The following is a 24,395-nucleotide window of genomic DNA, read 5'->3' on the forward strand; positions in this document are numbered from 1 at the left end:
AGATTCTCCTGAATTCCTTATTTGATTTATTAGTGACTATCTTATATTTATGGCCCCTAGTTCTCGTCCCCCCCGCAAGTGGAAACATCTCTATGTCTACCCTGTCAAACCCTTTCATAATTTTAAAGACCTCTATCAGGTCACCCCTCAATCTTCTCTTTTCTAGAAAAAAAGAGCCCCAGCCTGCTCAATCTTTCCTGATAGGTATAACCTCGCAGTTCTGGTATCATCCTAGTAAATCTTTTTTGCACCTCTCCAGCGCGTCTATATCCTTTTTATAATATGGAGATCAGAACTGTGCACAGTACTCCAAGTGTAGTCTAACCAAGGTTCTATACTATTTTAAAATAGCTTATCTGCTTTTCAATTCTATCCCTCTAGAAATGAACCCCAGCGCTTGGTTTGCTTTTTTTATGGCCTTATTAACCCGCATTTTACTTTTAATGATTTATGTATCTGTACCCCTCGATCCCTCTGCTCCTCTACCCCATTTAGACTCTTATTATCCAAGCAGTATGTGGCCCTCTTATTCTTCCTACCAAAATGTAATACCTCACACTTATCTATATTGAAATTCATTTTCCAATTACATGCCCATTCTGCAAGTTTATTAATGTCTTTGTGTATTTTGTCGCAGTCCTCCTCAGTACTAACTATAACCCCAATTTGGTGTTGTCCACAAATTTTGAAATTGTACTTCCGATTCCTGAGGCCAAATCGCTTATGTAAACGATGAACAACTGTGGTCCCAGCACCAATTCTTGTGGAACACCACTTCCCACCTTTTGCCAGCCTGAGTAACTACCTTTAACCCCTACTTTCTGTTTTGTTTTGTAGCCAGTTCGTTATCCATTCTGCTACTTGTCCCCTGACTCCGCATGCTCTCACCATTGTCATGAGTCTAATATGCGGTACCATATCGAAGGCCTTTTGAAAATCCAAATATATTATATTTACTACATTATCCTTGTCTACCCTTTGTTACTTCTTCAAAGAATTCAATAAGGTTGGCCAAGCATGTCCTTCCCTTTTGAAATCCATGCTGACTGTTCTTTATTATATTTTTGGTTTCTAGATGTTTTTCTATTACATCTTTGAGTAAGGATTCCATTATCTTTCCTACCACTGACATTAAGCTAATTGGTTCATTGTTCTCTGGACTGGTTCTATCTCCCTTTTTAAATATAGGAATTAGCTGTCTGCCAGTCCTCTGGCACTATTCCCTTTTCTAATTCATTTTTAAATATATGTAATAGTGCCTCTGCTATCTCTTCCCTACTCTTTTAATATGCGTGGATGCAATTCATCCGGACCAGGGCTTTTATCCTCTCTAAGTTTTATGAGTTTATCAATTATCACCCCCCTTTCTATCTTTGCTTTATATCTTTTTTGATCTCTTCTTCTCATGTCATGACCACCATGTTAGTCTCCCTGGTAAATACTGAGGCAAAGTAATCATTTAATATTTCTGCCATTTCGCTGTAATTACTTGTGAGTTTATTGTGTGTATCCCTTAGTGGCCCTATCCCTATCCTGATTTTTCCTTTGTTATTTGTATGTCTGTAAAATACTTTACTATTTTCTTTTTATATTCCTTGATAATTTAATTTCATAGTTTCTCATTGTCTTCCTAATTGTTTTTTAACTTCTTTCCTAACCTTTCCATATTCCCTTTTATCATCCTTTCCTTTGCTGTCTATGTACTTAGTGTATGCCTTTTTCTTTATTCATCCATGGTGTATCATTACTGGGTAGTTTGTGCTTGTTTTTTAATGGGATATCTTTCTATTAGACTCTATTGATCACCATTTTAAATGTTTCTTACTGCCGTTTATTTCTTTATTTATCAGTACATTTTTCCAGTTTATTTTCCCTAGTTCCATTCTCATCCCCTGAAAGTCAGCTTTTTCCCAATTTATTACTTTGGTCTTTGTCCCACTTATGTCCTTATCAATCTTTATCTTAAATCTTATTATGTTGTGATCACTATTGCCTAGATGTTCCACTATGCCTACTTCTCTTATCTGTTCTGGTTCATTTCCCATTACGAGATCCAGCTTGTTGGGCTTTTTATATTCTGGGTAAGAAAGGAGTCCTGCATACATTATAAAAACTCTACTCCCTGTATGCCTTTACCTATCTCTTCTTGCCAGTTTATTTGGGGATAGTTAAAATCACCCATTATTATTATTCTATGTTCTTTAATGATTTCACATATTTGCTTACATATTTCTTCCTCCACCTCCTTTCCACTATTAGGTGGTTTGTAGTATACCCCTATTAGTGTGATCGATCCCTTCTTATCTTTTATTTTAATTCTTTTTTCAATTGCCATCATGTTATCTATAATTAGTACAGTTACTCCAACCCCCCTTCTTCCTTCCCTATCCTTTCTGATTATGTTATAGCCTGCAATATTTAGTTGCCAGCCCTAAGAACATAAGAAATAGGAGCAGGAGTTGGCCATACGGCCCCTCAAGCCTGCCCTGCCATTCAATAAGATCATGGCTGATCTTCTACCTCAACTTCTTTTTCCCGCCCTATCCCCATATCCCTTGATTCCCTAAGTGTCCTGTTCTTTATATAGCCATGTTTCAGTTATTCCTACTACATCTGGTTCCTCGCTACGGATTATTGCCTCCGGTTCCCCCATTTTATTTTGGAGGCTGTGTACATTGCTGTACAGGCAGTTAAATTTGTCTTTATTAGATATTCTTTTTAATTTGTTTTTAACAGTCCTTTTATACTTCTGTTTTATAACTGTATTTGTTCCTTGACCATTTATGTTATCTTTATTCCTTACCTTGGTCTTACCTTCACACACATCTCCTGTTTCTTCTATAGAACCATAGAAAAGATACATCACAGAAGGGGGCCATTCGGCCCATCGTGTCCGCGCCGGCTCAAAGAACAACCAGGTGCCCATTCTAATCCCACCTTCCAGCACCCGTGCTGTAGCCCTGCAGCTTACAGCACTTTAGGTGCAGGTCCAGGTACTTCTTAAAAGAGTTGAGGTCCCTGCCTCTACCACCAATTCGGGCAGCGAATTCCATACACCCACCACCCTCTGGGTAAAAAAGTTTTCCCTCATGTCCCCTCTCATCCTTCCGCCAATCAGCTTAAATCTATGTCCTCTCGTTCTTGAACTCTCCGCTAGGGGAAACAGGTACTTCCTGTCTACTCTAACTAGGCCCCTCATAATTTTGTACACCTCAATCAAGTCTCCCCTCAGCCTCCTCTGCTCCAAGGAAAACAACCCAGCCTATCCAATCTCTCCTCGTAGCTGCAATTTTGACGCCCTGGCAACATTCTTGTAAATCTTCTCTGCACTCTCTCCAGAGCAATTACGTCCTTCCAGTAATGTGGTGACCAGAACTGTGCACAATACTCCAGCAGTGGCCTTACCAGCGTTTTATACTGTTCCATCATTACATCACTGCTTTTGTATTCTATACCTCGGCTAATAACAGAGAGCATTCCGTATGCCTTCTTCAAAACCTTATCTACCTGTACTGCCATCTTCAGGGACTTGTGCACATGCACTCCAAGGTCTTTCACTTCCTCTACCCCTCTCAATATATTCCCGTTTACTGCGTATTCCCTTTTACTGTTTGCCTTCCCTAAGTGCATTACCTCACACCAGGTTGAACTCCATTTGCCACTTTTCCGCCCACTCCACCGACCCATTGATATCTTCTTGGAGTCTACTACTATCCTCTTCACTATCATCTAAACGGCCAATTTTTGTGTCGTATGCAAATTTGCCAATCATGCCCCCTACATTCAAGTCCAAATTATTAATATATACCATAAACAGCAACAACGAGCCCTATGGCACACCACTGGAAACGGATTTCCATTCGCAAAGATATCCATCAACTTTTACCCTTTGTTTCCTGTTACTGAGCCAATTTTGGATCCAATTCGTCACATTTCCCTGTATCCCATGGGCTTTTACCTTTCTGACCAGTCTGCCATGTGGGACCTTGTCAAATGCCTTACTAAAATCCATGCAGACAACATCCACTGCACTACCCTCATCAATCCTCCTTGTCACTCCCTCAAAGAAGTCGATCAGATTTGTAAGGCATGACCTTCCCTGAACAAATCCATGCTGACTATCCCTGATTAAACCATGCTTTCCAAGTGACAGTTTATTCTATCTCTCAGTATTGATTCTAATAGTTTGCCCACGACCGAGGCAAGACTGACCGGCCTAGAATTGTTCGGCCTTTCCCTCGACCCTTTTTAAACAATGGTACTTCGTTTGCAGTCTTCCAGTCCTCCGGTAACTCCCCTGTATCTAGTGAGGATTGGAAAATGATCCTCAGAGCATCCGCCATTCCCTCCCTGGCTTCCTTCAATAGCCTAGGAAACAATCCATCCGGCCCTGGTGACTTATCAACTTTCAAGGATTCCAGTCCCTCTAGTACTTCCTCTCTCGTTATGTTTACCTTATCCAATATTTCACACCTCTCCTCTTTAACTACTACATCCGGATCATCCCTTTCCTTTGTGAATACGGAGACAAAATATTCATTTTAAACCCTACCCACATCCTCTGCTTCTACACACAAGTTACCCTTATCATCCCTGATAGGTCCCACCTTTTCCTTAGCTATCTTCTTGTTCTTAATGTACTGATAAAACATCTTGGGGTTTTCTTTAATCTTACTAGCTTATATTTTTTCATGCCCTCTCTTTGCTTTCCTTTTTTCCGTCATCCCTGTACTTTCTATACTCCTCTAGCTTTCTGCAGTATTTAATTTTCTGTGACAGTCATAAGCTTTCTTTTTCTGCTTTATCTTGCCCCATATACGTCTAGACAACCAGGGGGCTCTAAATTTGGCAGTGCCACCCTTTTTCTTTGAGGGGACGTGTCTGCATTGTGCCCGTAGATCTTGGTGCCAATTAGCATGTGGCTCGGGTAGTAATCCTGAGATTACCACCCGTGAGGTCCTGCTTTTTAATTTAGTTCCTAGCTTCTGATATTCCCTTAGCAGGACCTCCTCGTTCTTCCTTATGTCATTGGTGCTGACACGGACTGCGACAACAGGATCCTCCCCCTCCCTTTCCAAGTTCCTCTCTACTTGCTCCGAGATGTCCTTTACCCTTGCACCAGGTAGGCATTCACCTTCCTGGACTCTCAGTTGCGACTGCAGAGGATGCTATCTATCCCCCTGATTACTGAATCCCCCTTGACTACAATCTTTCTATTCTGATCCTCCCCCCCCTTGTGTGTAAATGCACAAAGCATGGTAAACAAGGTTGGTGGGCTGCAGGCACAAATAGCCACATGGGAATATGATGTTGTGGTGATAACAGAGACCTAGCTCAAAAAAGGGCAGGATTGGGTATTAAATATTCCTGGATACAAGGTGTTCAGGAAAGAAAGGAGTGGTGGGGGGGGCAGGTTGGCAGAATTGATTAAGGAGAATATTGCAGTGCTGGAGAGAGAGGATGTCCTGGAGGGGTCAAGGACAGAATCTATTTGGTTAGAGTTAAGAAACAATAGAGGTGCCATTAAACTATTGGGTGTATTCTATAGGCCACCAACTAGTGGGAAGGATATAGAGGAGCAAATTTGCAGGGAAAGTACAGAGAGGTGCAAAAGCCATAGAGTAGTGATAACAGGGACTTCAACTATCCTAATATAGACTGAGATAGTAATAATGTAAGGGGTAAAGAGGGGGGAGAAATTTTTGAAGTATGTCAGGAGAACTTTCTTGACCAGTACAGCCCAATGAGGAAAGAGGCATTGCTGGATTTGGTTCTGGGGAATGAGGCGGGCCAAGTGGAGCAAGTGTCAGTGGGGGAACATTTAGGGAACAGTGATCATAGTATCATAAGGTTTAGAATAGCTATGGAAAAGGACATGGAACACTCTAAAGTAAAAATACTCAATTGGAGGAGGGCCAAGGTACATTCCCACAAGGGAGAAAATTGGGCAACTAAAGCCAGGGCTCCCTGGATGACAAAAGAGATAGAGAGTAAGATGAAGCAGAAAAAAACGTGAGTATTTCAGATGTCAAGTTGATAACACAAGTGAGAACCAGGCTGAATATAGAAAGTTCAAAAGGGAAGTGTAAAAGGAAATAAGAGGGGCAAAGAGAGAGTATAAGAATAGACTGGTGGCCAACATAAAAGGGAATTCAAAAGTCTTCTATAGGCATGTAAACAATAACGGGTAGTAAGAGGATGGGTGAGACCAATTAGGGACCAAAAAGGAGATCTACTCATGGAGGCAGAGGGCATGGCCGAGGTACTAAATGAGTACTTTGCATCTGTCTTTACCAAGGAAGAAGATGCTGCCAGAGTCTCAGTAAAGGAAGATGTAGTTGAGATACTGGGTGGGCTAAAAATAGATAAAGAGGAGATATTAAAAAGGCTAGCTGTACTTAAAGTAGATAAGTTACCCAGTCCAGATGGGATGCTGAAGGAAGTAAGGATGGAATTTGCGGAGGTATTGGCCATAATCTTCCAAACATCGATTCGTGGGTGGTGCCAGAGGACTGGAGAATTGCAAATGTTACACCCTTGTTCAAAAAAGGGTGTAAGGATAAACCCAGCAACTATAGGCCAGTCAGTTTAACATCGATGGTGGGGAAACTTTTCGAAATGATAATCCGGGACAGAAGTAGCAGTCACTTGGGCAAGTGTGGATTGATTAGGGAAAGCCAGCATGGTTTTGTTAAAGGCAAATCATGTTTAACTAACTTGATAGAGTTTTTTGATGAGGTAACAGAGAGGGTCGATGAGGGCAATGCAGTTGATGTGGTGTATATGGACTTTCAAAAGGTGTTTGATAAAGTGCTGCATAGGCTTGTCATCAAGATTGAAGCCCATGGAATAAAAGGAGCAGTAGCAGCATGGATACAGAATTGGTTAAGTAACAGGAAACAGAGTAGTGGCGAACGGTTGTTTTTCGGACTGGAGGGAGGTATTCAGTGGTGTTCCCCAGGGGTCCGTACTAGGACCACTGCTTTTCTTGATATATACTAATGACTTGGACTTGGGTGTACAGGGCACAATTTCAAAATTTGCAGATGACGTAGAACTTGGAAATGTAGTGAACAGTGAGTAGGATAGGACTTCAAGAGGATATAGACAGGCTGGTGGCATGGGCGGACACGTGGCAGATGAAATTTAATGCAGAAAAATGCGAGGTGATACATTTCAGTAGGAAAAATGAGGAGAGGCAATATAAACTAAAGGGCACAATTATAGAAGGGGTACAGGAACAGATAGACCTGGGGGTATATGTACACAAATCTTTGAAGGTGGCGGGGCAGGTTGAGAATGCGGTTAAAAAAAAACATACGGGATCCTGGGCTTTATAAATAGAGGCAGTGTACAAAAGCAAGGAAGTCATGATGAACCTTTATAAAACACAGGTTCGGCCACAACTGGAGTATTGTGTCCAGTTCTGGGCACTGCACTTTAGGAAAGATATGAAGGCCTTAGAGAGGGAGCAGAAGAGATTTACTAGAATGATTCCAGGGTTGAGGTACTTTAGTTACGTGGATAGACTGGAGAAGCTGGGGTTGTTCTCCTTGGAACAGAGGAGATTGAGAGGAGATTTGATAGAGGTATTTAAAATCATGAAGGGTCTAGACAGAGTAGATAGAAACTGTTCCAATTGGGAGAAGGGTCAAGAACCAGAGGATATAGATTTAAGGTGATTGGCAAAAGAACCAAAGGTGACATGAGGAAATACTTTTTTACACAGCGAGTGGTTAAGATCTGGAACGCACTGCCAGAGGGGGTGGCGGAGGCAGATTCAATCATGGCCTTCAAAAGGGAACTGGATAAGTACTTGAAAGGAAAAAATTTGCAGGGCTACGGGGACAGGGTGGGGGAGTGGGACTAGCTGGATTGCTCTTGCATAGAACTTGCCTGGACTCGATGGGCCGAATGGCCTCCTTCTGTGCTGTAACCTATCAATGATTCTATGAAACCACGACTTTCTGCCTCAGAGGCGAGTGTGGCTACCACTGAGCCAAGGCTGACACCTTGTTGCCGACTGCTGGAAAAGTAGTAAGCAGCATCTCTTTTGGGTATGGGTGGTTCCAAGATAACATGTCTGCTAATGGAAGATTATAACCAAATCAATCTGCTGTAGAAGACTCAGTAATCCAATACTTGATTCAGCCAAGTATAATGGAACCTAGAGGGATAGACCCATCACTAAGGGCTCGACATTATGGGAAAAGCACTGCCTTATCTCACTCACTGGTGTTTTAGTCACTGGTGCTTTCATGCTTAGGAGGTTCCAGGTTACAGAGAGGGGTTGTGCTTTCCCTTTGAAACAGGTAAGTTTATCTCCTGGGAGGTCGAAGTGTGAGTGAGCCTTCTTGATAACATGCAGACTGGTAGGTGAATGGGTTTTACCTACGATTCCCCATACAATGTTGTGTTGCCTTTGGATTGCCAATGTGAAAATGACGCGGAGAGGGAACGGCAGAAAATCAGAGCCCAGAATAGTCCACACTGTCTAGCATGGACAACAAGCAACCTGGTAGGGAACAATTTCCGTCTTAGGTTCAGTAAGTTCAATCAAACAGCGGTAATTCAGTTTGGGGAATTTGGATGTATAGAATCTAAATAATCAAAGCAGATTATATAATTTTTACTCTAAAAGCAAGAGGTCTGCTGTCTGTCCTCATTTGGCAAATGGGTTGGAGACAATTAGATAGTTTCTGGAGAGGGAAGAAATTGAGAGATAAGTCAAGTAAGTGAGATTGATCTGTCAAAAAGATGCAGGCTTGTTGGGCCAAATAGCTTTTTCCAACATATTCCTAAATATTATTTAAGTCTTGGGTTCTTAAACAGTGCGGGAACCTAGAGAGGGAAAATAAATAACTCACACAAAAGTGGGTGATGAGCACACACACTCTGCCTCCTCCCTGTATCTTGTGTTGTTATCTATGGGGTAATTTTACAAGTTGGGGCTCCCAGTGTGGAGCTCCACTAGATGGGAGCACAGGTCACAGAATTAGCTCGACAGTGATTTCTCAAACCCATCAGCAAGGCTGCGCACCAGCAGTGAGGGTTTGCAAAAATGTCCCTCTACTCTATTTTTTTCCAGGACCTCAATACTGTGGAACACCATACCTCCCTCAATATTTCCTTTCTCCTGCAATCTTCAGGCTTTTAAAGCATCATCTGACGATTTCTTCCTGATTTACATAGTCTTCCTCTCTACTCATTTGAAGGTGTCCAGCAATATGAGCCTTGACCATTTATGTTGGTTTGTCAATTTTAAAAATGTCTTGGCTTCCAATTTGACATCTGAATTTGAATATCAATCTGGATTGGATTTGAATTCTGGGTCTCCTATTTGCAAAAGTCTAATGTTGTAGTGCTGCAGCTACCTAGCCACTCAAGGTGGAGGAATGAAGAGGCCACCTACTGCTTGGAAAATAAGAGTCTAAATGGGGTCGAGGAACAAAGGGATCTAGGCGTACAGATCCACAAATCATTAAAAGTAGCAACACAGGTTAACATAGCCATAAAAAATGCAAAAACACTGGGGTTCACTTCTATAGGAATAGAATTGACAAGCAGAGAAATTATGTTAAACGTATAGAACATAAGAAATAGGGGCAGGAGTAGGCCATCCGGCCCCTCGAGCCTGCTCCGCCATGCAACAAGATTATGGCTGATCTTCTACCTCAACGTCATTTTCCTGCATTATCCCCATATCTCTTGATGCCTTTAATATCTAGAAATCGATCGACCTCTGTTTTGAATGTATTCAATGATAGAGCCTCCACAGCCCTCTGGGGTAGAGAATTCCAAAGATTCACCATCCTCCGAGTGAAGAAATTTCTCATCTCAGTCCTAAATGGCCTACCCATTATTCTGAGACTGTATCCTCTGGTTCTGGACTCCCCAGCCAGGGGAAACATCCTCCCTGCATCTACCCTGTAAGAATTTTATACGTTTCAATGAGATCACCTCTCATTCTTCTAAACTCTAGAGAATACAAGCCTAGTCTACTCAATCTCTCCTCATACGACAATCCCACCATCCCTGGAATCAGTCTGGTAAACCTTCGTTGCACTCCCTCGATGGCAAGTATATATTTTCTTAGGTAAGGAGACCAAAATTGTACACAATACTCCAGATGCGGTCTCACCAAGGCCATATATGGAGTAAGACATCTTTACTCTGTACTTAAGTCCTCTTGTAATAAAGGCCAACATACCATTTGCCTTCCTAATTGCTTGCTGCACCTGCATGTTAGCTTTCAGTGACTCATGTACAAGGACTCCCAGATTCCTTTGAACTTCAACATTTCCCAATCTCTCATCATTTAAAAAATACTCTGCATTTCTGTTCTTCCTACCAAAGTGGATAGCTTCACATTTTTCCACATTATATTCCATCTGCCATGTCTTGCCCACTCACTTAACCTGTCTATATCCCCTTGAAGCCTCTTTGCATCCTCCTCACAACTCACATTCCCACCTAGTTTTGTGTCATCAGCAAACCTGGAAATATTACATTTGGTCCCCGCATCCAAGTCATTGATATAGATTGTGAATAGCTGGGGCCCAAGCACCGATGCCTGCGGTACCAGACTAGTCACAGTCTGCCAACCTGAAAAAGACCCGTTTATTCCTTGGACCTTGGTTAGACCACACTTAGAGTACTGTACACAGTTCTGGTCTCCATATTACAAAAAGGATATAGAGGCACCAGAGAAGGTGGAAATAATATTTACAAGGATGATACCAGAGCTGAGGGGTTTAACCATCAGGAAAGATTGAACAGGCTGGGGCTCTTTTCTCTAGAAAATAAAAAACTGAGAGGTGACCTGATAGGGGTCTTTGAAATTATGAAAGGGTTGTACAGAAGATGTTCCCACTTGTGAGGGAGTCCAAAACTAGGGGCCATAAATATAAGATAGTCACTCATAAATTCCATAAGGAATTCAGGAGAAACTTCTTTACTCAGAGAGTGGTGAGAATGTGGAACCTGCTACCACATGGAGTAGTTGAGGCAAATAGCATTGATGCATTTAAGGGGAAGCTAGATAAGTACACGAGGGAGAAAGGAATAGAAGGATATGCTGATAGGGTTAGATGAAGTAAGGTGGGAGGTGGCTTGTGTGGAGCCTAAACACCGGCATAGACCTGATGGGACGAATGCCCTGTTTGTGATGTAAATACTATGTAAGATCGATCTTGCATTTTCTAACACATTTAAGTATCATTTCCTTCCAAAGAGTTGCTCCACCAAATAAATTCCCCCACAAGAATTAAAATTAAAATACTGAAGGTGTCACATTTGACCATGTGATGGTGATTTTAGTGTAGCTCTCTCAAAAAGTCACCTGAAGCACCTGTTGACAATATAGCCTGAAGCCTGGGAGTAGGTTGTTTGTCTCACCTTTTTTGATCGGTGCGTGAGAATTTGGAGGGAGAAAAATAATTTACACAAAAATGCTGTAGTTGTTCATAACAGTCAAACAAATACTTCCCAACATATAAGCAGGAGGATAAAGAATTCAACTTACTTTCTGTATCACTGGCCCATCTTCTCACCAAAGTATGTATAACATTCTGTTCAATCTTTTAATTATTCATACTGCTAAACATAAACTATCCATCAATCATATTCCAGCATGTAACATTCTGGCACCTTCCTTTTACTTTAAAGCTACAGTGTGAACCACATTGGTTCAAAAAATCCCTCCCACCCAGTTTTTTCCTCTTTCTTCCTTCCCTTCTCAAGGAGTGATTCGTGTTGGGGTCCAGTTCCACAGGTATCATCAGTGGTACCTTGCTGAAGTACCCGTTCTTCATATGTGAGCCTGTACAGTGAGTAATCAGTAGGCTATTCAATTGTGAGGACCACCACAGCCAATCCTGTTCTCATCCTACATCCACCCTGTACTTTCCAGCAGGGGTAATTGGATAGTGATCAGGAGTGGAAACTTAGCTCACCTCCCTAACCAAGGTCACTTAGGCTAGTTACATCACCCTCCCCCTCCCCCACAGCGCCTACCCTGGCTGAGCCCAGACCAGTGAGCAAAGCTGGGATCTTATTTATTAGTCCTAATTTCACAAATTTACATATGATTCTCCCATTTGTACAGCTCAAAACAGTGCCGTGCCACATTATTAATATAATGCTCATGTACAAGAGGACTGGGTGCTAGTGGAACTGAAAACAAGACCAAAGTAGAGTGTTTTTTCATGTTCTCCGGTTATTAGTTAAGTGAATGTTGCTCAGACGTTGGGGAAACCAGAGCCAGACCTTTAAAATAATAGAACTCTTTGGCTCTTGAATCCAAACAACTAAACCCACAATTACTGGCTGCCCTCAGACAACAGCCCCCTTCCCCAGCCCCAGCAGCACAGGAGCCATCATGTCCCCAGAGTATTTGATTATCGTAGTCTGTCATTATCCCTCTAATTTTAATTATACAAATCCATAAATCTTGGAGAGGCAGATGTGTCCATGCCTAAATCCATTGTTATGCTTTTATGTCCACCATTTTCTCTACTGATGATAAATCTAACAATTCAATGATTTAATTAAAAAATAAAGTAAAGGTTTTTTTGCCTCAGCCAATTCACTTAAGAAACAATTACTACCAGCTGTATCACAGGAAGTGAAGGAGCCCCAGGAACTACATCCCTAAGCTGGGGGAAGGAGCTCTCTTGGTTCTTCACTAATGTGGTAAGCTCAGTGATCAGAGAGCTAATCTGCATCAACAACTGTGCCCAGCCAAATTTCATAACTTTATACAATATCATTGTGTCACTGCATCTCAGTATAACTAGACTGCACAGTGGTATGGATTTTTTACATTGCATCTTGAAGAAGGTAATTAATCTTCCCCAGTCTGCTCTGGAATTGTGGTGAGGATGTCATCCACTGTGGCTGATATGACCACAGCTCTTCAGTAGTAGACCCTCCAACTTCTATGGTGCAATATAGATTTGGACCAACGGAGGATCCTGCTGCCACTCAACAGCATTGTCACTAGTGCAGTTCCCAAATCCTGCATCACTGGGTGTCGTGATGTGTTCTACCTTGTCAGATGTGTGCTCCTCCGTCAAATTTGCATTCCCCATGGATACGCTTGTTGATGCTGGGAGCAACAAAGTAGAAATTAATTTGGCAGACTTATTTGTGGAGACATGAGAGAAGTAAAGTAGTCTCAATCCTCCTCAATTGCCTCCTTCCAGTGGCCGAAGAGCTCCTCCCTGAGTCTCAATGCAGCTTCTGCCCGTCAAGAGGCACAATGGACATGATCTTTAGCGCGGGACAAGTCCAGGAAAAGTGCAGGGAGCAGCATCAACCTCTGTACATGGCCTTCTTCGATCTTACAAAGGCCTTCGACTCTGTCAACCGTGAGGGATTGTGGAGCATCCTCCTCAAATTCGGCTGCCCGCAGAAATTCGTCACCATTCTCTGCCTGCTCCACGATGACATGCAAGCCGTGATCCTCACCAACGGATCCACCACAGACCCAATATGAGTGCAAACTGGGGTCAAGCAGGGCTGCGTCATCACACCAACGCTCTTCTCCATCTTGCTTGCTGCAACACTCCACCCCATCACCATAAAGCTCCCTGCCGGAGTGGAGCTAACCTACAGGACAAGCAGGAAACTGCTCAACCTTCGACATCTCCAGGCCAGAACCAAGATCACCCCAACTTCTGTCATCGAGCTGCAGTACGCAGACGACGCCTGCGTGTGCACACACTGAGGCCGAGCTACAAACCATCGTCAACGCATTCACCGAGGCGTATGAGAGAATGGGTCTCAGGCTAAACATCCGGAAAACATAGGTCCTCTACCAGCCCGCTCCTGCCACACAACACTACCCCCCAACCATCAAGATCCATGGTGAGCCTCTTGACAGCGTGGATCATTTCCCATACCTTGGAAGCCTCCTCTTGGCGCGAGCAGACATCGACGATGAAATTCAACATCGACTCCAATGCGCCAGTGTAGCCTTCGGACGCCTGAGGAACAGAGTGTTCGAAGACTGAGACCTCAAATCCAGCACCAAGCTCATGGTCTACAGAGCAGCCGTGGTCCCTGCCCTCCTGTACGCATCAGAAACATGGACAATGTACAGCAGATACCTCAAATCCCTGGAGAGATATCACCAACGTTGCCTCCGCAAAATCCTGCAAATGCACTGGCAGGATAGGTGTACCAACGTGAGCGTTTTCTCCCAGGCTAATATCCCCAGTATCGAGGCACTGGTCACGCTCAACCAGCTGCGATGGGCGGGCCACATTGTCCGCATGCCCGACGCAAGATTCCCTAAACAAGTGCTCTACTTCGAGCTCCGCAATGGCAGGCGATCACTAGGAGTTCAGAGGAAACGCTATAAGGACACTCTCAAAGCCTCCCTAAAAAAATGCAACATCCCCACCGACACGTGGGAATCGCTTGCCCTAGAACGCCCAAACTGGAGAAGAAGCATCTGTGAAGGCGCCAATCACCTCGAGGTCACCGTGTGGAGCACATGGAGGCCAAGCGTAAGCAGCAGAAAGAGCGCGCAGAATCCAGAGCGTCTCACCCACCCGCCTTATTAAACACTACCTACCCCACCTGTGGCAGAGTCTCCGGCTCCAGGATTGGACTATTCAACCACTGCAGAACCCACCCTCCTGGAGTGGAAGCAAGTCATCCTCGACCCTGAGGGACTGCCAAAGAAGAAGAAAGTAGTCTCAATATTGGACACTGGGCTGTGCAGAACTGCAGATGTTTTTAACATCAATCTGTTTCATTGAATGGTGAACTACTAATTAATCTATTTATTTGAGGCAAAGTGATTGATTACAGGCACAGTCACAATAAATACATAATTCCTCAAAAATGTGACTGCAAACAGATGAAGCCATTAAAAGGCCAACTGTATTTTGCGTTTTATAAATAGAAGCACGTGGTACAAGAAGAAAGAGGTTATAATAGAACTGAACACAGCAATGATTTGGCCGCAGTTAGAGAATGCAGTTTAAGGTGCCCAATTATAGAAAGGACATTAAAGCCACTGACAGCATAGAGCATAGGCTGACCAAGATGATACCAGTGATGAAAAGACTATAGTTATGAGGAGAGATGAGATAATTAAATTATTTCCACTGGAACAAAGAAGGCTAAGAGGAGATTTAATAGAGGCTTTTAAAATTATAAAGAGTTTTGATAGGATGAATAGGGAAAGACTATTTCCTCTGGTTGGGAAGTCAGTGGCAAGGGACCACCAACTTAAAATTTTAGAGAGTGTGGAGAGGTAGGATAAATGTCTTTATACGGGCAGTAGTTGAGGCAGAGACCATCGCATCTTTTAAGTAGATAAACATTTGAAACAGACAAAACTAGAGAGCTATGGGGACAGAGTAAGGCAGTGAGATTAGTTTTGGATTCCTCTAGCAACGAGCTGATATTAACATGATTGGCTGAATTGCCTCCTTCTGTGCAGTAAAACTCTATGGTTCTACAGGACGTTATACCTGAGGATTGGCAATAGAGAGCAGAAAATAGTTCTCTTGATGGCCTACTGGGTAAAGGCTCTACCCAGTACAGTACTAAACTATATAAGCCAGAAGGTCCTAGATTTGATTCCCAGTTGATACTGAGTTGGCTGATCTCAGCCAGGACATTATATGGAGTGGTACAATTGACCTCAACTCCAGAAGGGAAAAACCTGCCAGGTTCCCTTTCCTTATTGCTAACTAATGACCTGCTGGCAAGTGCCTATGTGTGATAATAGGATCATGGTTGGCTGTCATGCCCTATGTTATTGAATAGCCTGTTGACAATTACTTCTTTGGATTACACTTGAAGAATGGCTACATGGCTGAAACATATATGTGCCTGTGGAAACGTGTCCCAGAAAGAGTCAGTGCCTTTAGCAGAGGGGAGAAAATTGGGGGAAAAAAGCCAAAAAAAAGATGAGTTACCTAGATTTGCCCAAAAGGTTGTGACTATTGGACATCTGCCAGGACCTGTTTTAGGTCTTCTACTATATTTCTTTCCACCATTTTTCTTCCCTCTCCTCTTGAAGATGTTGAATTCTTGCTGGGGTACAGTTCCACAGGGCCCTGTTGCCCTCCTGTACCTCGCCCAGGTGGCCATTCTTCAGGTGCGACCCTAGACAGTGTCAACAGCCAATATGAGCACGAGGCAGTAGGAGCAGACATTGCAGCTGAACCTGAATCTGTCTGCATCTGATGTTCACACAAGCATACTTCCAACAGAGTCAACGGCAGCTCCCGCCTCCTTTTCCCTGCCGGGTTTCCTGATCCCCGGAAACCCGCCCAGCAGCAGTTAATTTTAAATTGGTCTCCCAATTGCACTGCGGGAGGTTGATTTATCTATGTTAATAACGTCACCCACCCCTCCACGGCGGGACACTCGGACGCCAAAAAAAACACCTGCTGTAAAACAGGCAACAGGCGCGTGCATGGCTGTTTAGGGTCGCATTTCGCGCATTTGATGGTTAATCCCGCCCCCCCCCCATCACCCCGACCCTTTCCTGCCCATTGTTTGGTGGGGGGGGGTTAATAATTAAGCCAATGGATAGCAATCAAGAATGGAAACCCTGATGATTTTTTCAAAATCGCTCCGAAGCCCAATTACAGCACTCTTACCACTAAACCAGCTCAGATCAGATAAATCAGTGTAGACTGGGGATCATTTCTGGGAAATTCAAGGATAAAACCAACACGAAGATTCATCCTTTAACCGAAAACACAATGTCAGAATCCACGTGTACGCTGACGACACCAGCTCTGCCTCACCGTCGCTCAACCCCGCCACTTCATCTGATTTGTCACATCGCTTGTTCAAAATCCAAAGAAACAAAAATTCTACTGGAAAACTGTAGGTGCCTCAGGAACCATACTGTAGCAAGAATCACTGCCTTCAGGGGAGGAGTGATAAGGAGCAAATTAGAGCAAATAAACCAAAAATATTACAACTGAATTTCATCAACATGTGAAATGAGTATAATTAGGATCAACATTTAAGGTGCACCGATTCTACTTCTAGAAAATGTTATGACAGTAATTTATGATAGACTGAGATTAGGTGATGTGTAAATTGAATGTATTGATGGTGTGACTATATTTATGGCTAGAGGTGTATGGGTGACTGGAATTGAGTGTGGATGTGCATGAGAGAGACTTTGGTGTTATGAATGAGTGAAAGAGTTAATGATTCAATAGGTGACCTACTGTGAGTGTTGGCATGGGCATGTGTGTCCCTGGGTTGTTAGATGGGTGAGTAACAGCATAGCGATGCTATGAATTATCAGATTTGGGTGACGGATTGACGGTTTAGGTTTTGTGCAGGTGGGACAGGTATCATTTATTTGGGATGAGTATTATGTTTGTGGCATTTGTCTCAGGGTAGGTTTCAGTTCAAAATTATTCCTATACTTATAAACCAAACAGCCCATGAATATTGATCAGGTCATGAATATTAAACAGTATGTTCACTGCAGTAACTATGTTTGCAAAGAATAAATTGTACTTTTGGAGAAACACCAGGGCCTAGAAATTGTCAGGTCGGCGCGAACTGGACTCAGGGAACAATCCCTGCGCCGGAACGGGCAGGCCCGAGGCACACCCGATATTGGGCCTCGGAGCTCATGTACATGAGATTCGCGAACAGTAAATACATGCTAGGTCGCTGTATCACCAGTAGCAGCGCTCAGGTAGGTCTTGGGGGGGGGGGGGGGGGGAAGGGGTGAGTGATTGGGGGTGGGGGAAGCGATCAGGAGGAGGGGGAGTATGAGATCAGGAGGGGGGGACGATCGGGAGGGGAGGGGGGAGCGATCGGGAGGGGAGGGGGGAGCGATCGGGAGGGGGGGGGGAGCAAGCGATCGGGAGGGGGGGGGGAGCAAGCGATCGGGAGGGGGGGGGGAGCAAGCGATCGGGAGGGGGGGGGAGCAAGCGATCGGGAGGGGGGGGGAGCAAGCGATCGGGAGGGGGGGGAGCAAGCGATCGGGAGGGGGGGGGGAGCAAGCGATCGGGAGGGGGGGGGGAGCAAGCGATCGGGAGGGGGGGGGAGCAAGCGATCGGGAGGGGGGGGGAGCAAGCGATCGGGAGGGGGGGGGAGCAAGCGATCGGGAGGGGGGGGGAGCAAGCGATCGGGAGGGGGGGGGAGCAAGCGATCGGGAGGGGGGGGAGCAAGCGATCGGGAGGGGGGGGGAGCAAGCGATCGGGAGGGGGGGGGAGCAAGCGATCGGGAGGGGGGGGAGCAAGCGATCGGGAGGGGGGGGAGCAAGCGATCGGGAGGGGGGGGAGCAAGCGATCGGGAGGGGGGGGAGCAAGCGATCGGGAGGGGGGGGAGCAAGCGATCGGGAGGGGGGGGAGCAAGCGATCGGGAGGGGGGGAGCAAGCGATCGGGAGGGGGGGGAGCAAGCGATCGGGAGGGGGGGGAGCAAGCGATCGGGAGGGGGGGGAGCAAGCGATCGGGAGGGGGGGAGCAAGCGATCGGGAGGGGGGGGGAGCAAGAATCTTCAGCATTGCAGTGGACCCGGGAGGAGAACTCCTGCTCCGCAATCAGCTAAGTATTTTTTTTTAATGTACCTTTTTGGTGGCGGCCTCTAGCGGTCCCTTTACAGACCGCTGGTTAAGTCGCTGTAGACGTTTTCCTGAACGCAGCCGGCCTGACCCCTTATTGTAAAGGGACAACTGAGGTCACTTCAGGCTTGGCTGTGATGCATTCCACAGTTGAACAGACTGCTGACATTCATTGTTCACACTCACACGTGATGAATGGCTACCTGGGTTCTTCAGCTTGTGGAATCATACCCAGTATGAGTCGGCACTTTCATATGAGAAGGAGTAACTAGAAAAAAAACAGAAAGAAAAGTAATAATTATGAAATACACAACAGAATTTGCGTGCAATTCTCCTACTGCTGGTACATGCAAATAGTACAGTAATAATTGCTACAGGAGTTCCTCAGGGCAGTGTCCTAGGCCCAACTATCTTCAGCTGCTTCATCAATGACCTTCCCTCCATCATAAGGTCAGAAATGGGGATGTTCGTTGATGACTGCACAGTGTTCAGTTCCATTCGCAACCCCTCAAATAATGAAGCAGTCCGAGCCCGCATGCAACAAGACCTGGACAACATCCAGGCTTGGGCTCATAAGTGGCAAGTAACATTCGCGCCAGACAAGTGCCAGGCAATGACCATCTCCAACAAGAGAGTGTCTAACCACCTCCCCTTGACATTCAATGGCATTACCATCGCCAAATCCCCCACCATCAACATCCTGGGGGTCACCATTGACCAGAAACTTAACTGGACCAGCCATATAAATACTGTGGCTACAAGAGCAGGTCAGAGGCTGGGTATTCTGCGGTGAGTGACTCACCTCCTGACTCCCCAAAGCCTTTCCGCCATCTGCAAGGCACAAGTCAGGAGTGTGATGGAATACTCTCCACTTGCCTGGATGAGTGCAGCTCCAACAACACTCAAGAAGCTCGACATCATCCAGGACAAAGCAGCCCGCTTGATTGGAACCCCATCCACCACCCTAAACATTCACTCCCTTCACCACCGGCGCACAGTGGTTGCAGTGTGTACCATCCACAGGATGCACTGCAGCAACTCGCCAAGGCTTCTTCGACAGCACCTCCCAAACCTGCGACCTCTACCACCTAGAAGGACAAGAGCAGCAGGCACATGGGAACAACACCACCTGCACATTCCCCTCCAAGTCACACACCATCCCGACTTGGAAATATATCGCCGTTCCTTCATCGTCGCTGGGTCAAAATCTTGGAACTCCCTTCCTAACAGCACTGTGGGAGAACCTTCACCACATGGACTGCAGCGGTTCAAGAAGGCGGCTCACCACCACCTTTATGGATGGGCAATAAATGCCAGCCTCGCTAGCGACACCCACATCACATGAACAAATTTTTTTAAAATACATGGTAATGACATTCTGCTGGCAATAGTGGTGGTAAAAATGCACTCCCAATAGGTGCTTGATTTTTATCCTTTTATGCAGCAGCGAGCAGGATACCACTCATACCAACCCATCTTCCAATTTTCCCCTTTGTTGGGGAGATCAAGGCCAGTCAAAGATGGTCTTCTCAAAAATGTGTGCAGGTCTGGGCACAGAAGAGACAGCCTGGCATTGGAGGGATGCAAAGAAGTGCAAACTAGGTTGATAAATGGGATTGGGCACCTGTGCCTGAGGAAAGACCATGGATACAAGGGGTGTTTACATAGGAAAATTGGTGGATTAGGGCTGATCTTACTGAGAAATGCAAGATCCTAAAGGGAATAGAGGAACTGGATCCCAGTGATGTTTAATATTAACACAAGCTGTAGGTCAAGGGGACTTTAGATTAGATGATTATACAGTTGAGATAGAAATTCTTCATGCATAGAGTAGTGAATATGTGGAATGGCCTACTTGGGGAGTCTGTGCAAGCAGAGTATGTTATATATTTTGAGAAGGTGACCTTTTATGGCAGAGTTATAGAAGGGTTTGAGAAATACAGTGGGCTTTGACGTCTGTAACTTTTGGGATTGGTCCAATAGATGAAATTATCTTTTCCGTCCTGTATAGTCCTACGTTCCCAAGGAGGGAGGAGAGGAGTTATGCATGAATTAAAGGGGAAAGGAGTTATGCAAGTACATTTAGTTACCACAGCAAATCAAGGTCCCCTGGAACTTACTTGTTTGCCTTAGGAAATCAGAGGGAATTTCTTTGAAATTGGCCACAGTTTTTCTTTCTTCTCTGTTAGAATTACTAATGATTGGGGAGGGTGGTGCATGAGGTTGCAATGTTTAAATGGATAGGATGAGCCTTTTTTGTATGTTCTCCCTCCATTATATAGAATGCATCGCAGCTCTGTCTTGAGTATATTTTTGGACAGAAAACACAAAAGAAGAAACAAATCATGCTAAGCAGACGTCACCACATTTAAATTCTTTTCATGCTCCACTTTGGGAGTAGTCAATTTTCTGCTAGTTCTTCTAGCAAAAACTATACTACCAGCTGCTGAGGAAAACCATGTCAAAGAAGTATGTTACTCCTGTAGGCAAAGTAGGCTATGCCTGTGAGCTCTTTATAATTTCAGGGTTATTATTATTGCTTCCTACAGTGATACTAGAGTGACACTGAGTGCAATCCAGTGTGTTGGCATGTTGCTGCGCTGCATTACCAAATGGCACCATAATTCTACAGGCTGAACTTTGAGTCTTGAACATGGATGCATAAGTGACAAACTTTGTCAGCAACATCAAAATATACCTCATTAACATTACAGCATATCCTCTAGAGGCAGCATTGCAATATAAATGAGCTGTGCACATTCCTCTAGAAGCAAAGACCACCAGATCAGGAGGTGGTCTAATTTCTTGCCTCTTGAAGCAAAGTGCCGCTGGTAGTAAAAGTAATTGGTTGCCTCCGTTTGCTATCAGGGCTGCCATTTATTCTTGGCTGCAAATAGTGACACCGCTATTCCCGGCCCCGTTTATTTGCCAGGAATGCAATTTTTACATTGCTTGTCTGTACGAACCTCCCAAAATAATGCCAATGAGGTTCTTTTTGAAGTGCAATCACTGTTGTAAAGTAGGGAAATTTTCAAAAAGCAACGTTCCACAAACAGCAATGAGATAAATGGCCAAATAATCTTTTTTTTTTAAGGTGCCGTGGTTGAGTAATAAATCTTGGCCAGGACACCAGAAGAAAACCCCTGCTCTTTGAATACTGCCAATCTTTTACATCTACCTGAGAGGGCAGACGAAGCCTAGGTTTAACATCCCAACTGAAAGACGATACCTCAGACAGTGTAGCACTCCCTCAGTACTGCAATAAAGTGTCAGTCTAGATTATGTGCTCGGGTCACTGAAATGGGGCTTGCACCCAACTCCCTTTTGAATTTACTGATATAATTTGTCTTCCCTGATTCCTGGGCAGTCCATTCCACACATTCACCACTTTCTTTGTAAAGTAATTAAATCTAAACTGTTTGCTCACCTTTCCTCTTCTGAGCTACTGAACCTATGACCTTCCTATATCTGGCTCAGTACCATGCAGGGCAGTACCTTACCAGCTAAGGAACAACACAGTGCTAAAGTCAGTGATGTCTATTGTGATTTGCAGTATTTTAAATTTATTTGTATAAAATGGTTTGAAATTTGAAACTTGAACATTTTTCTATAGCCAATTCAGTATGTTAAAATTACTCTTAATGGGTAACTATGGCTTGTTAGTTACAGCTGCAATATAGTCAGCCCTGGTTATAATGTGCCCCTCCTTGCAAGTTGGGATAGGCAACAACAGGGAGTATAACATACCTGGGCCCTCCCAATAGGATACATTGTATGCCCACATGACTCAGAAAAGACAGATAAGAACTAGAAGCAACATGAGGAAACTTTTTTTATGCAGAGTTGTTATGATCTGGAATGCACTGCCTGCAAGGGTGGTGGAAGCAGATTCAATAACAACTTTCAAAAGGAAATTTGATAAATACTTGAAGGGAAAAAAATTACCAAGCTATGGGGAAAGAGCAGGGGAATGGGGCTAATTGGATAGCTCTTTCAGAGAGCCAGCATAGGCATGATGGGCCGAATGGCCTCCTTCTGTGCTGTAACATACTATGAGATAAATGACCAGATATTCCGTTGTAGTGGCGTTGGTCGATGGATAACTGTTGGCCAGGACACCTCGCTAGCTCTTCTTCAAATAGTGCCACAGGATCTTTGACATCTACATGAAAGGGCAGACATTCCTTGGTTTAACATCTCACCCAAAAGACAACACCTCCAACACTGAGCACTCCCTCAGTACTGCATGCAATGTCAGCCTTTCCACATTACGTGCTCAACTGTTTGGAGTGGGACTTGCACGCACAGGATGCTACCACTGAGCCAAGGCTGACACTTAATCCATACCTTCCTTTTTACAAATGCTAGAGGTACCACTGTTTGTTTCCAGCAATTTCTTTTGTTATAGGTCAAAAGAGGTTTTAAGGATTTTAATTTACGTAAATTCTATTGCGAATTTAGGAATTTTTAATTCAGTAAATTCCTTTTAGGATATCCTGCCCCATTCAATCCATTTTGCCTGGTGTCCCAGGTGTTTGTTTTAAATGACCCTTAACTTCATAGTTTTTTTTGTCCACGTGGGCAGCCCTGCACCTCACACAAACGCATCACTGATACTAACTGTAAACCCTTTAGAGGTTTACTCCTTCCTATAGTCACCTGCAGCAAGGAAATATTCAAAAGCAATAGCCCCTCTTACTGCAAAGTTACACACACAGTCCCTCGGCCAGTCGCCAGATAAAATTTTAAAAACGACCGCCGGTTGCTAAGACACGTCCACCGGTGAGCGACGCGATGCCGCAGCGCATGCCGGTCCGAAACAGGATGCGGCGGTAAACAGCGACAGCCTTATTGATTGGACGGACCAATGGGCGCGGTGCGCGGGCGATTTTGGGCCAATGGGAGGGAGGCAGGGGACGCGGCGGGCGCGGGGGAAGGGCCGCTGTGTGACGGTGCGGAGGGGCTTGCGGCACTATTCGGCTGCACGAGAGGAGCGGGACGGCCAGCGTTTGGGATTTTGGTGCGAGCCCACTTGTTCGGTTCAGACGCGGAGATATAAACCCGTGAGTATCTGGCGCACACTCTGAAATCACCGCCCGATTCATTATAAACAATCGTTCGATAACTCAAAAGGGCCGCCAGAAACCGTTAGACAGAAAACCGGGAGAAAAAAATAAAATCTCCCGAGGGGAGGGGAGGGGATCGGAGGGCGACGGTTGCAGTTTTTTCTATTCATTATTTGAAAGCGTTAATGAGCTTGAGGGATGGTCTTGTTACTTTGTTGGGAGCAGACACGTCCCATTTTTTCTTCACTTTCATCGAACTAATTTTTCATCTAAAAAATCTGAATTTTATTTCGGTTTTGGGCGGGAGATGTCTGATCTTTCCGCGTTTTGTAATTTATTCAACGACCGATCGAAGATCATAGGCACTCACCAACCGGTCTTGTCTATTGAAATTGGGGCAAGGCAATAAAATATGAATCCCTCCCCTTTACCCCGCCTCTGCTGCCACGCCCCGCTCTCCCCATGCCCCTCGCCTTCGACGCCCCCCCCCCCCCCCACTCCCATGACCCGACTTCCTCCTCCACTTCCCTTCACGCCATGCCCCATCCATCCATCCCCCCCCCTCCCCGCGGGCCCCATCCATCCCCCCCCTCCCCGCGGGCCCCATCCATCCCCCCCTCCCCGCGGGCCCCATCCATCCCCCCCCCCTCCCCACGGGCCCCATCCATCCCCCGCCCTCCCCGCGGGCCCCATCCATCCCCCCCCCTCCCCGCGGGCCCCATCCATCCCCCCCCCTCCCCGCGGGCCCCATCCATCCCCCCCA

General features: G+C 45.0%; 1 protein-coding gene across 1 annotated transcript in view; it reads left to right on the top strand.

Annotated features, from left to right (window-relative positions):
- Positions 1-23,508: 23,508 nt before the first annotated feature.
- The window catches only part of LOC137342037 (dynein light chain 2, cytoplasmic-like), a 7,063-nt gene continuing 6,176 nt past the window's right edge, over positions 23,509-24,395 (top strand). The window contains exon 1 of the mRNA XM_068005645.1: positions 23,509-23,629. The gene's annotated coding sequence lies outside the window, so the exon portion shown is untranslated. The remainder of the gene's footprint in view (positions 23,630-24,395) is intronic.

This window comes from Heptranchias perlo, chromosome 25 (genome assembly GCF_035084215.1).
Source record: "Heptranchias perlo isolate sHepPer1 chromosome 25, sHepPer1.hap1, whole genome shotgun sequence".
NCBI lineage: Eukaryota > Metazoa > Chordata > Chondrichthyes > Hexanchiformes > Hexanchidae > Heptranchias > Heptranchias perlo.